Source organism: Bufo gargarizans, chromosome 5, assembly GCF_014858855.1.
Source record: "Bufo gargarizans isolate SCDJY-AF-19 chromosome 5, ASM1485885v1, whole genome shotgun sequence".
In the NCBI taxonomy this organism is placed as follows: domain Eukaryota; kingdom Metazoa; phylum Chordata; class Amphibia; order Anura; family Bufonidae; genus Bufo; species Bufo gargarizans.
Genome location: NC_058084.1, coordinates 110,540,205 through 110,552,618, shown reverse-complemented (window position 1 = coordinate 110,552,618; position 12,414 = coordinate 110,540,205).

Sequence of the window (12,414 nt, the reverse complement as noted above, 5' to 3'; positions counted from 1 at the left end):
AGGGAGCAGCAGCAGCAGGAGGATCAAGATGTCATGGTCCCGGGCAGCCAAGAAGAGTCACAGCGGGCTGTCCTCTTCCCCATGGCTGTATACATGCTGCGATGCCTCAGGAGGGATCCCAGATCAAGAAAATTAAGGAGAGGGATGATTTTTGGTTGGCCACCCTTTTAGACCTTCGCTGCAAGGGGAAACTGGAGCAGTTCATCTCAGGCAGCCGGAGGGATGTCCGTATGAATAACCTGCGGGCCTGTCTGATCCTCCGGCTGGAGCAGGCAAACCACTTAGCCTCACGCTCCAGTTCTCCCCGCCCATCTCACCCAGCAGGTGGCTGTCCTACACAGCTCCAGCCGAGTCGGTGATCTTATAGGTGAGATGAGGTTGTTCTACGAGTCTGCGCGTTCTAGTAGCAGAAGCAGCATGGGGTCCGTCGGTGCTTCCGACAGCATGAGCACCGATGACCCCATGGAGTACTGGGTTGCCAGGCTGGACACCTGCCGTGAGCTCGCTCAGTATGCGCTGGAAGTACTGTCTTGCCCCCCCTCCAGCGTACTGTCTGAGTGGACATTCAGCACAGCAGGTGGGGTGGTCACCGACAAGCAGACCCGTCTGTCCACTGACTCCGTAAACAGACTGACATTAATCAAAAGGAACGAATCCTGGATCGGCAGCGACTTTTTGGCCCCCTCCGTCGGTTCCGGGCGCTGAAGGGTCCCTTGTCAATCCCTCTCCTTGGCTCTCCCTCCCAAACTTCGTTGTTTTTTAACTTATATATATTTTTCTTGATAAATTTATTTACATTTATTTATTTATATATTTATTTATGGATTCATTTTTTAATACATTTATTTATTTATGTATAACTTTATTTATATATTTCTGCATTGATGAATTTATTTATGTATTTATTGATGAATTTATTTATGTATTTATTTATAGATGCATTTTTTATATATTTATCTATTTATTGATGACTTTATTTATTTCTCTATTGTTGAATTTCTTTCTGTATTTTTTTTGGCAAGCAATTTTTTTTCTTATCGATGAGTTTATTTATATATTTTTTTATTAATTTATTAAACCTTTTATTGATTTATTCATTCATTTAACTAATTTTTGAAATTATATATATATATATATATATATATATATATTTTACAAGTCACCAATGACCTACTGACAGCCAAAACCAAGAAACAATACTCTGTCCTCCTTCTCCTTGACCTGTCCTCTGCCTTCGACACTGTTGACCACTCCCTTCTGTTGCAAACTCTCTCATCTCTTGGCATCACTGACCTGGCCCTCTCCTGGATCACATCATAGCTCACAGACCGGATATTTAGCGTCTCCCACTCCAGCACCACCTCCTCGTCTCATTCCCTCTCTGTTGGTGTCCCGCAAGGCTCTGTTCTAGGACCCCTGCTCTTCTCTATCTACACTTTTGGCCTGGGACAGCTCATAGAGTCCCATGGCTTTCAGTATCACTCTTACGCTGACGACACACAAATCTACCTCTCTGGTCCAGACATCACCACTTACTATCAAGAATCCCACAATGTCTATCTTCTATATCATCCTTCTTCGCCTCTCGCTTTCTTAAACTTAACATGGATAAGACAGAATTCATAATCTTTCCCCCATCTTGTTCAACCCCCCTAACAGACCTATCTATCATGATCAATGGCTGCACATTCTCCCCAGCCAACAAAGCCCGCTGCCTTGGAGTGACCCTGGATTCTGCCCTTTCCTTCCGACCACACATCCAAGCCCTTTTCACCACCTGCCGCCTCCAACTCAAAAACATCTCCCGCATCTGTGCTTTCCTTAACTTTGAATCTGCAAAAATGCTTGTACATGCCCTCATTATCTCCCACCTAGACTACTGCAACATTCTCCTCTGTGGCCTTCCATCTAGCACCCTCGCACCCCTCCAATCTATCCTCAACTCTGCTGCCCGACTAATCCACCTCTCACCTTAGTACTCCTCTGCCTCTCCCCTCTGCCAATCCCTTCACTGGCTCCCAATTGCCCAACAAATTCACTTCAAAGTACTAACAAATACATACAAGGCCGTCCATAACCTGTCCCCTCTCTACATCTCTGATCTACTTTCCCAATACACCCACACACGCACTCTCTGATCCTCACGAGACCTCCTTCTCTCTTCTCCTCTTATTGCCTCTTCCCACAATCGACCCCCAGATTTCTCCCGTGCATCCCCCATACTCTGGAACTCGCTACCCCAACATATCAGACTCTCACCTACAGTGGAATCCTTCAAAAGAAACCTGAAAACCCACCTCTTTAGACAAGCCTACAACCAGTGACCCTGCAGCCTCTATACCGCCATGACCAACTTAACCCGCACCTACTGTGTCCTTCTCCCATACCATGTAGATTGTAAGCCCTCACGGGCAGGGCCCTCTCTCCTTCTGTACCAGTTTGTAACTCGTCTTGTTTATGATTAGTGCAATTGTCTGTATTATGTATGTGCACCCCTTATCATATGTACAGCGCTATGGAATGAATGCCGCTTTAATAATAAATAATAATAATTACACATTAAGCCCGTTAGAATAACGGGCGCTAGAACAGTAGTGCATAAACATTAGTAGGAACAGTAGATCTTAAATGTCAAGGGAACTTGACCACATTGGCTTTTTGTGTTGAATAACTCGATTAAATTGATTAATCCTTTCAGCCCTAGTATAGTGTAACCCTTAGTCCTCTGTGTGATCTCTGAACAATGCCCTCCATACATAAACTAGACTGGAAAATAGACCTCTCAGATACCAATTGGCACACAGCGCTCCACACGCTGCCCACACCGGTCTGCTCTCAGTTTCCATATCGGGCACATCGAGTCTGGAGAAGAACACTTCTGTAACGCAGCCTGCCACGCCGTGTGCTGAATCCTCCAAGCCAGAGGGCAGCAGGACTGGCGGGGTTTAACAACGGTTCTCTCTTGTCTGTGAGGAGTCATAGTTACCGATGCTCGCACGACCCATACATGACCAGCACCGCACACACGTTGTGCTCAAGCCATCAGCATTACCCAGCCGTCCTCTGCCCATCAGAGCACAGAAGCCAGTGAGGAACCATCTTGCCTCGGCCCGGGTGTGGAAGTGTCCCCGGCTCTGCCGCCAGGATCAGTTCCCCTCCCTTCGGTGATGACTCAGTCACAGTCCCCAGCTGCTGGCGGGGTCCTCGGCGGCAGTCTCCAGTGCGCAGCCCGGATCATTGATCGCAGGTTCTATACAATGCAGAGGTCTGGATGGGTAGAATAATGCAGGGCTTCCAGGGAGATGTGGGGTAGATAGATACAGTGCCTTGCAAAAGTATTCACCCCCCTTGACTTTTTTTTTTTGTATTTTGTTACATTAAGGCCTTAAGTTCAATGTTTTATTAATCTGAATTCTTCCCACTTTTTTCCATGGGCCATTTGATACTACAGAATATTAATGATATTCAGATCTTAGTACATGTAAAACAGGTTAAACTATAAAAGTATTACAGAGATAATAGATATGCTGTCTGTGCTCACAAGCATCTATGACAGGTCTTTTCTTAATACTACAGATGTAGCCAAACTAAAATTGACTCTGATAACACGTCACAGTGGGATTCAATGTAAACTGGGTCAGACACAGCAAAGTAGTGGTTTCCTTTATTTATGAACGGAAGCCACAACACATTTCTGAGAAGAGCTTTAAAGGGGTTTTCAGGGATTACTAGGGTTTTTAACAGATATACAGTGCCTTGCAAAAGTATTCACACCCCCCCCCCCCCCCTTGACTTTTTTAGTATTTTGTTACATTACGGCCTTAAATTCAATGTTTTGTTAATCTGAATTTTATGTGATGGACCTGAACACGATAGTCTAAGTTGGTGAAGTGAAATGAGAAAAATATCTAAATAAAGCTATTGTTTAGAAATAGAAAACAGAAAATTGGCATGTGTGTACTGTATGTATTCACCCCCTTTCTTAGGATGCCCATAATAAGCTCTGGTGCAACCAATTACCTTCAGAAGTCTAAGATAAGTCTACTTCTATAACCTCTTTCCTCAAAACGTCTAGAAAGATCCTCGGCCTGTTGTTCAAAACGAGTATCACTTGAGCATATTCGTCTTATTCTACAAAATTGGTCAGTGGGTAATAGCCTTGGAGACCTGTGGATGGTGAGAAGAGGTGGAATGCAATAGTGAGTTAGTAGAGGTTTTGGCTTCATGTACAAATCCGTGCCCAGGAAGCCCCCCTCATCCACAAAGATTAAAAGGTTAAGAAACTCAGCTTTTTCCTGACTAACTTGCCATGTTAATTTTATGTTCAAATCATTCCAATTCAAACCAACAAAGAATTATTCCAAATGCGACGTCAAGCCCTGCCAGATGAATAAAACGTCATCTAGATATCTTGACCACGAGACTACGGCATTGTGACCCTCCATTTTCATCACTTTCTCTATCTTCCCCAGCCCTAGTAACAGATTAGAATATGAGGGCACACAAGTCACCCACATAGCTGTCCCCCGGAGATGTAGGAAGAAATTATCTTTAAAAGTAAAAATATTGTGTGTTAAGGCAAATTGCAGTAACACCAATATTAAATCAATCAAATCTCTGTCTAAGGCCCCTTTCACACAGGCGTTGCGGGAAAATTTGCGGGTGCGTTACGGGAACACCCGTGATTTTTCTGCGCAAGTGCAAAACATTGTAATGCGTTTTGCACTCGCGTGAAAAAAATCGCACATGTTTGGTACCCAAACCCGAACTTCTTCACAGAAGTTCGGGCTTGGGATCGGTGTTCTGGATTGTATTATTTTCCCTTATAACATGGTTATAAGGGAAAATAATGGCTTTCTGAATACAGAATGCATAGTCAAATAACACTGGAGGGGTTAAAAAAATAAATATATTATTTAACTCACCTTAGTCCACTTGTTCGCGCAGCCCGGCATCTCCTTCTGTCTCCTTTGCTGAACAGGACCTGGGGTGAGCGGTCATCACATGGTCCGTCACATGATCTTTTACCATGGTGATGGATCATGTGAGGGAACATGTGATGACCGTAGTGACATCATCACAGGTCCTGTTCATGTAATTAATGCTCACCCCAGGTCCTGTTCAGCAAAGGAGACAGAAGGAGATGCCGGCTACGCGAACAAGTGGACTAAGGTGAGTTAAATAATAATTATTATTTTTTTAACCCCTCCAGCACTATTTGACTATGCATTCTGTATTCAGAATGCTATTATTTTCCCTTATAACCATGTTATAAGGGAAAATAATAATGATCGGGTCTCCATCCCGATCGTCTCCTAGCAACCGCGCGTAAAAATCGCACCGCATCCGCACTTGCTTGCGGATGCTTGCGATTTTCACGCAACCCCATTCACTTCTATGGGGCCTGCGTTGCGTGGATTATCGCACCGCAACGCACAAAGAGGAGAGTGCTGCGATTTTCACGCAACGCATAAGTGATGCGTGAAAATCAGCGCTCATGTGAACAGCCCCATAGAAATGAATGGGTCGGTATTCAGTGCGGGTGCAATGAGTTCAACTCACGCATCGCATCCGCGTGGAATACTCGCCTGGGTGAAAGGGGCCTAAGGGTACTTTCACACTAGGTGCAGGGGACTCTGGCAGGCTGTTCCGGTGGGTGAACAGCCTGTCGGATCCACCCTGCCGCTAGTTCACGTGTGCCCCCGGACTGCCACTCCGTCCCCATTGAAGACAGCAGGGCAGCACACGCCGAGAGGCAGCCGGACTAAAAGTACTGCATGCAGTACTCCCCTGCCTCTAGTGTGAAACTAGCCTAAACTGGTCATCTCCAAAAAGAATCTCGACGCCCTCAGTCCATGATCATGACATATAGAGGTGTATAGGGACTCAACTTTGTATGTTAACAAGCAACATATCCCTCTCCAAATGAACTCCATTAACTCAAAAGATAGTAAAGTTTCTACACATTTTTGCAGGTAAAAATCAACAAAACGATTAAAAAGGAGTTGTGTCTTAATGCACCACCATCTGCCAAAAATGCACCAAGTTATAGATTATATAAACTAGACAGTCTAAAGATCTGCCATGTTTATCAGCCATCATCAGCCACTGCAATAAGTCTGGTATTCTGTTTCCCGACTGTCTTCTGTCAGTGGCAAAAACAAAATACAGTTCAGAAACTACGACAGCATTTTGGCACACAGAAATAAGTTTTGCCACATAGACAGAATTCTGGCGTAAATCTAGCACAGGATCTACAATACTCCAAGTTTATAAACATCCATGCGCCTCAAAAGTAAATTTGTCTAAAGTTAAAACTGGGATTCATATTCATAGACTGTGCAGAGTCTGACAGTATTAGTAAATCTGGGTCAACGTATTTATTATACATGTGCTGTGACTTCACTGATTCTTTTATACTTGTGTTGTCTGTTTATAAGTCTGTTTAATATATCAGTATTGTGACATCACGTTATTTATTATAGCTGTTGTCACAGCGTAGTTCACTGTGATACCATGTTGTCTCATAGACTGGCAGCCTGTGTTGTTGCGCACTGGCTGCGGATAAAATGTTTTACAATGTATGCTGGTTGCTTGTGTTGAGCTTGCTGGCTGCGGTCATCTGTGGGTGGGTGTGTGAACAGTGCCCTGTGACTTGTATGCTCTCTGTGTTTGTTCATGGAAGAATTAAAGGGGTTGTCTCACTTCAGCAAATGGCATTTATCTGGCAACTCTAGTGGCCGGGGACATGGGAGCACACATAGGCTGTTGCATTTTCCTATAGTGTGCAAGCATGAATACCGCTGCTGGATTCTGTGTCTTTGGTCTGGTCTTGTGTTCCTTTTTCATGTCTGTTTGGTATGCTTGGGTTCCGGCTGTGTGAACAGGTCCCTGCAGTTCTTATTTTGTCCTTGCATTTAGTCAACATAGTCAACTAGTTGGTGGCTGTCATTTAAGACAGGTCATCCAAGTTGGTAGGGAAAATCAAAAACAATAGGGGGCGCTCCCTTGTGAAACACCTTAGAATTCCCAGATAAGGACTCAAGGTGAAAATACCTTACCGAATAATGTTGTGCAAATCCAGGAACTACACTAGGCAATGACGTGGTCTCTCCAGTAGAGAGGATAGGTCAGTCTGTTTCTAGAGATGGCCTTGCGGTTCGCCCGGCAGTCGTTTCGCAGCAAACTTTGCGCATTTGCGATTCACTGAACATGTGAACATATGGAGATGTCCACCAGTGCCATATTCTTTTGCATTGCGCTGAACTTTGACCCATGACACACCCATCAGGTAGGACAGGACAACCAATTGAGACGTTTTAGCACATGGACACAGCCCCACCCTATAAAAGAACCCAATCTGGCAGCCATTTTACATTCTGTGTTTTGCCAGTGTAGGGAGAGGTTGCTTTGTGGAGCAGGGACAGGCTGTTAGGGATACCAAACGCTAGCTAATAGGGCCACAAAAGTCCTTTTGAGGCCTGCAATATACCTGCTTCCACAAAATACTGATTAAGGGGTTCGATATATGTTTCCACCAAATATTGATTGTGTCCTGCGAAATACCTGCATCTACAAAATACTGATTAAGGGGTTTGATATACCTTCTTCCACAAAATACTGATTGAGGGATGCAATATACCTGCTTCCACAAAATACTGATTAGGGGTTCGATATACATGTTTCCACCAAATATTGATTGAGGGGTGCGATATACCTGCTTCCACTAAATACTGATTAAGGGGTTTGATATACCAGCTTCCACTAAATACAGATTGAGGGCTGCGATATACCTTCTTCCACAAAATACTGATTAAGGGGTTTGATATACCTGCTGCCACAAAATACTGATTAAGGGTTGCGATATACCTGTTTCCACAAAATATTGATTAAGGGGTTCGATATACCTGTTTTCACCAAATATTGATTGAGGCCTGCGATATACCTGCTTCCATAAAATACTAATTAAGGGGTTTGATATACATGCTTCTACAAAATACTGATTGAGGGTTGTGATATACCTGCTTCCACAAAATACTGATTAAAGGGAACCTATTGCCTAAAAAATGCATCTACACCCGCCAGCAGTACCTCATAGTAGCCCGCAGCCTGTTTATAATCATATGTTTCATCCTGTTGTCCTATGCTTCTTAAGTAAAAAAAACTCAGTTTTATTCTCCATCAGCGCTATAGTTCCAGCCAGCTTGAAGTCAATGAGGCAGCGGCCTCCTTGCTTCAAGGCAAGGTAACCACGCCCACTAAACATCCCCTCTTGCCTGAGAGTGACAGCCTTCAGTGGGGCCGCGATTCCCCAAGTCTCACACATGTGCATTGCGCCCCTGAAACCCAGCTAACAGTGGCAGCAGGAGATGGGATAGCGCATTACTACAGAGCAGTGTCAGTCATTAAGTGGACCTTCCCAATAATTGCGTTGGTCAGGGCACGGGTGATATTCCGTGACACATGCTGGTGTAAGGCGGGGACGGCACATCAGTAAAAATAGTGGTGGCTGGGGACTGAATAACGAGCGACATCTGGAAAGCCTCAGTGTCCACAAGCCTAAAGGGCAACATTTCCAGGGTCAGCTATTTGATAAGGTGCACATTTAGTGCTATGGCCTGTGGGTGGGTGGCTGGGTATTTGCGCTTTCTTTCAAAGGCCTGGGGTATGGACATCTGCATGCTGAGCTGGGACACAAAAGTAGATGTGCTACCTGATGGTTCTTGCGAAGGTCCAGGTGTAGGGTGGGAGGCATCCATGCCTGCGTCTTGGACAGGGGATTGGCCAGCGCGTAACACAGGGGAAGAGGAGGCAATTATTTTATCGTCCGCACTTTCAGCAAAAAAGCGCCAGACTGCGGAACACCTACCCCTTGGTGTAACACAACAGGTGTAGCAGAGGTTGTGTCACTGTCAGCAGCGGCCAAACAACTGCACGCAATTTAGTACAGGTTGCGCTAATAATATATATTGCAGCCAGATAAAACAATAGACCTTAAAAGGACTTTTGGGTCTCTAACACCTTTCAACAGTAAACCCTGCCTAAAAAAATAAACTATTCCTGTCCCTACACTATCTGACCCTTCTGCTGCAGCTCTCCCTGACTAGGACTAAGCCGAACCACGTGTCATCGAGTGCTATATAGCACCCGATGACACGTTCCGGCCAGCCAATCATTGTAATGCCAGTAACCAACATGGCTACGGCATTACAGTGAGTGCCAGTACTTCCCTGCACGTTTATTGTCTGCAAAGCAGCCAACAAATGTGCGGGGAGGAGACTCGAGCATCGCTCTCGGGAACACGCAGTGTTCGGCCGACCACCGCGATGTGCCGAGCCTCGCGATGCTCAAGTCAAAATGGCGTTCGGCTGAGCATGCTCGCCCAACACTAGACCTGAGAATAAATGTGCACACCTATATGTCAAGCTGGGACCAGTAAGTCGAGTCTATCATGCACCAGGTAAGCATTGGAATGCCAGCGGCAGGGGATTGGTGAGATATAATCTATTGTGCCCTGTATTAAAGAGGTCGTGTCATCTCAAGTATTGGTGGCATATCCCTAGAATATGCCACCAATGTCTGATAGCTCTAAAGCTGAGCCCACAAAAAGAAGGATAGTGGACCGTGCATGTGCAGCCACTGTCTATTCATTTCTATGGGATTGATGAAAATAGCTGAGCAGCACACTTACCTATTTTCGGAAGTCCCGTAGAAATGAATGGGAAGCGAACTGTGCAAGCACGGACACCACTATGGGGCTGATGGAAATAGCCAAGATATTTTCAGCAGTCCTATAGAAATTAATACAGGGTGGCCACACATGTGCGGTCCACTCTTCTTCACTTTGTGAGCTCTATTTTAGAGATAGTTTTGGGTCTCACCTCTGAGACCTGCAGCTATCAGTTATTGATGGCAAATCTTTGCAATGTGTCCCCAATGCTTGAAATGACACAAACCCAGGGGTGGGATTAACATTTTTAACAACAGGTTCCCTACTCAACGGCGGACACGCGGCATCACGACGTTTGTTTACATATACATACATCATATATATGCAACACACATAAATACACCATATATACACTACACACACATACCACCCAACTTTTAAAAAGCCTAAGAAGCTAAACTATGGAACGGTTGTGCTCATCTCCAGCTGCTGCTGCTGCTAGACCATGGCAGTAACCCGGTTCTCCGATCTGGCTGTAATTTTAACAATTGGATCTGGAAAACCTGAGGGAACTGGCTGAATCCCATGGCTGCCTGTAAACCCTATAACTATTTCAACCAACATTACCCTCTTTTTATAACTTCAACACTAAAAAGGATACTACCTTGCAATATTGAATCTAACTGAGGTGCAACATCTGCTCGGAGCTTGTATGTTTTCCACCTGCTCGTTTCACTCATCTCCAAAGCAATGCGCTACTTTAGATGTAATGCTATGCGTATATGACCTATGAATATTTTCCTCTTCCATATCTCTAAATTCACATTTATTTATCTTTTTACTTATCCGTTTTACAGACGTTGCTTTCATTTCTTTGAAATTCTTAACAGCAGGATCATAATAATGTCATACAGAGGAAATCAGATCCAGTTTTTATTAAATTTTGCACAGTCATAGACACCGTGTTATCACCTGCCCTTTTCCACATATATTAGACTATATCTGTTCTACAAAGAAATGTGAAATTCAGTTCAAATATTTGCTCCACAATTTCAGACAGACCAATAAGATACCAGGGGTGGGTCTGCTCTTGCAAGCAAAGCTTTTTTTTTTTTTTTCCTCTATTGCCTTGAAGACAAGCACTGCTGGGGAGGACTCTTTCACTGCCTCCTTCCAGCTCATTCTCTGGCACGCAAGACTTCTGGCAAAGCCTACAGCTGAAGACATTATTCTGGAAACTTGACGAAAGTAGACAGCTCATTTTTCCATATTCGGGATGGACAGCTTGGTTCTTTCCACACGGATTTAACACGTAACAGGTATGTGAAGATGATACGATGATAGGATTCAATGTAGCTGCAGCATTTCAGCACTTCAGCGCATGGACAGCTCCCATCTGCAGTGTCTCCGCTCAAGCCTTCCCTGTCCAACAATGCTCTGCATAATTTGCCACACACAATCACATTACAGAGACAAAAGGCACAGGAGTTCAGGGCCAGGACATGCCGAGGTTCTGGGGAGTCAGCATAGGGGAGCAGAAGCTAAAATAACATGGACTGCATCAATATACAGCAGAGGGGAGCAGAAGCTAAAAAAAAAACATGGACTCTGTCATATACCATACTTATGAATCCAATATATTATGCCATTCTACATATAGTTAAAAGGGGGAAAAAAGGTAGAACGAAAGACAAAGCAATCAAAGACAGGAAGCAGTATGGGGGTGAAGTCGTGGGCAATAAGCAGGCGGAAAAGTGATTGGGTGCAATGGTTATGAGGCTGCTGGTGAGAAGATTAAATTATGTAGATGAATGTGTTAGGAGAGCAGATGCTGCTGCTGGTGGTGGTCTTAGGTCTTTTGAGATGAATGTGTTAATGCAGATTGGAGGAAACAAAGATGATGGTACAAGAGAAGGTGAAGTGACGGTTTACAGAAGAAGCCTAACCATGGGGTGCTGAATATGCTATAGCAAGTTCCTTTAGTAGTGAAATAATACATTCACTAATATACTCTGTCAGTATATATTTTTATAGTCATTTGTAGAGATCTCTATAACCCTTATCTATCAGGTAGGTAATAGCTTTTTCTCCACTTACCGTATTTTTTCTATCATGGAATTGAATTACAATAACTTGCATTTTTTGCAGATGGATGGACATATGATATTCTGATGTGAGGGCAGTTATACAATTTTAATTTATTATATTTTTAGAGATACAATTTCAGATGGCATTTTATGTGGCTTATGTAAATCAAGATGAAAATAATAACCTGGAATAGTTTTCTTCCAGATCATAGCTTCAGAAAATCTATAAATTAGTGTATACATTAGACCTAAACTCTACTAAGACCCAATAAATAAATTATTTTGGAAATATAGTCTTAGGTTTCTTCAATAATGCTTCATCATGCACCTCAGTCTGAATATACAAATCTCCTGCAACTTGAAATTGTAGTCAATGGCCTTTATAGAGAAGTGGATTACAGTGTGTGAATTCTATATGACAATACGTTGTGATGTGGCGTACATAAAGGGTGGTTTTGTGACATTGTTAGTTCATCAGACATTGTTTAAATCTGATGAACTAACAACTTTTTATACTTGTGCCTAAATTCTTAACCTGTCGGGTTCTTGCTGGCACAGAAAGACTTTGTGGGTTGTATAATTACTGCACAAATGTTGAAATTTGGAACATGCTTTTTTGCCTAGGCTCTGCCAGACCCCTAGAGAAAAACGTAAAGT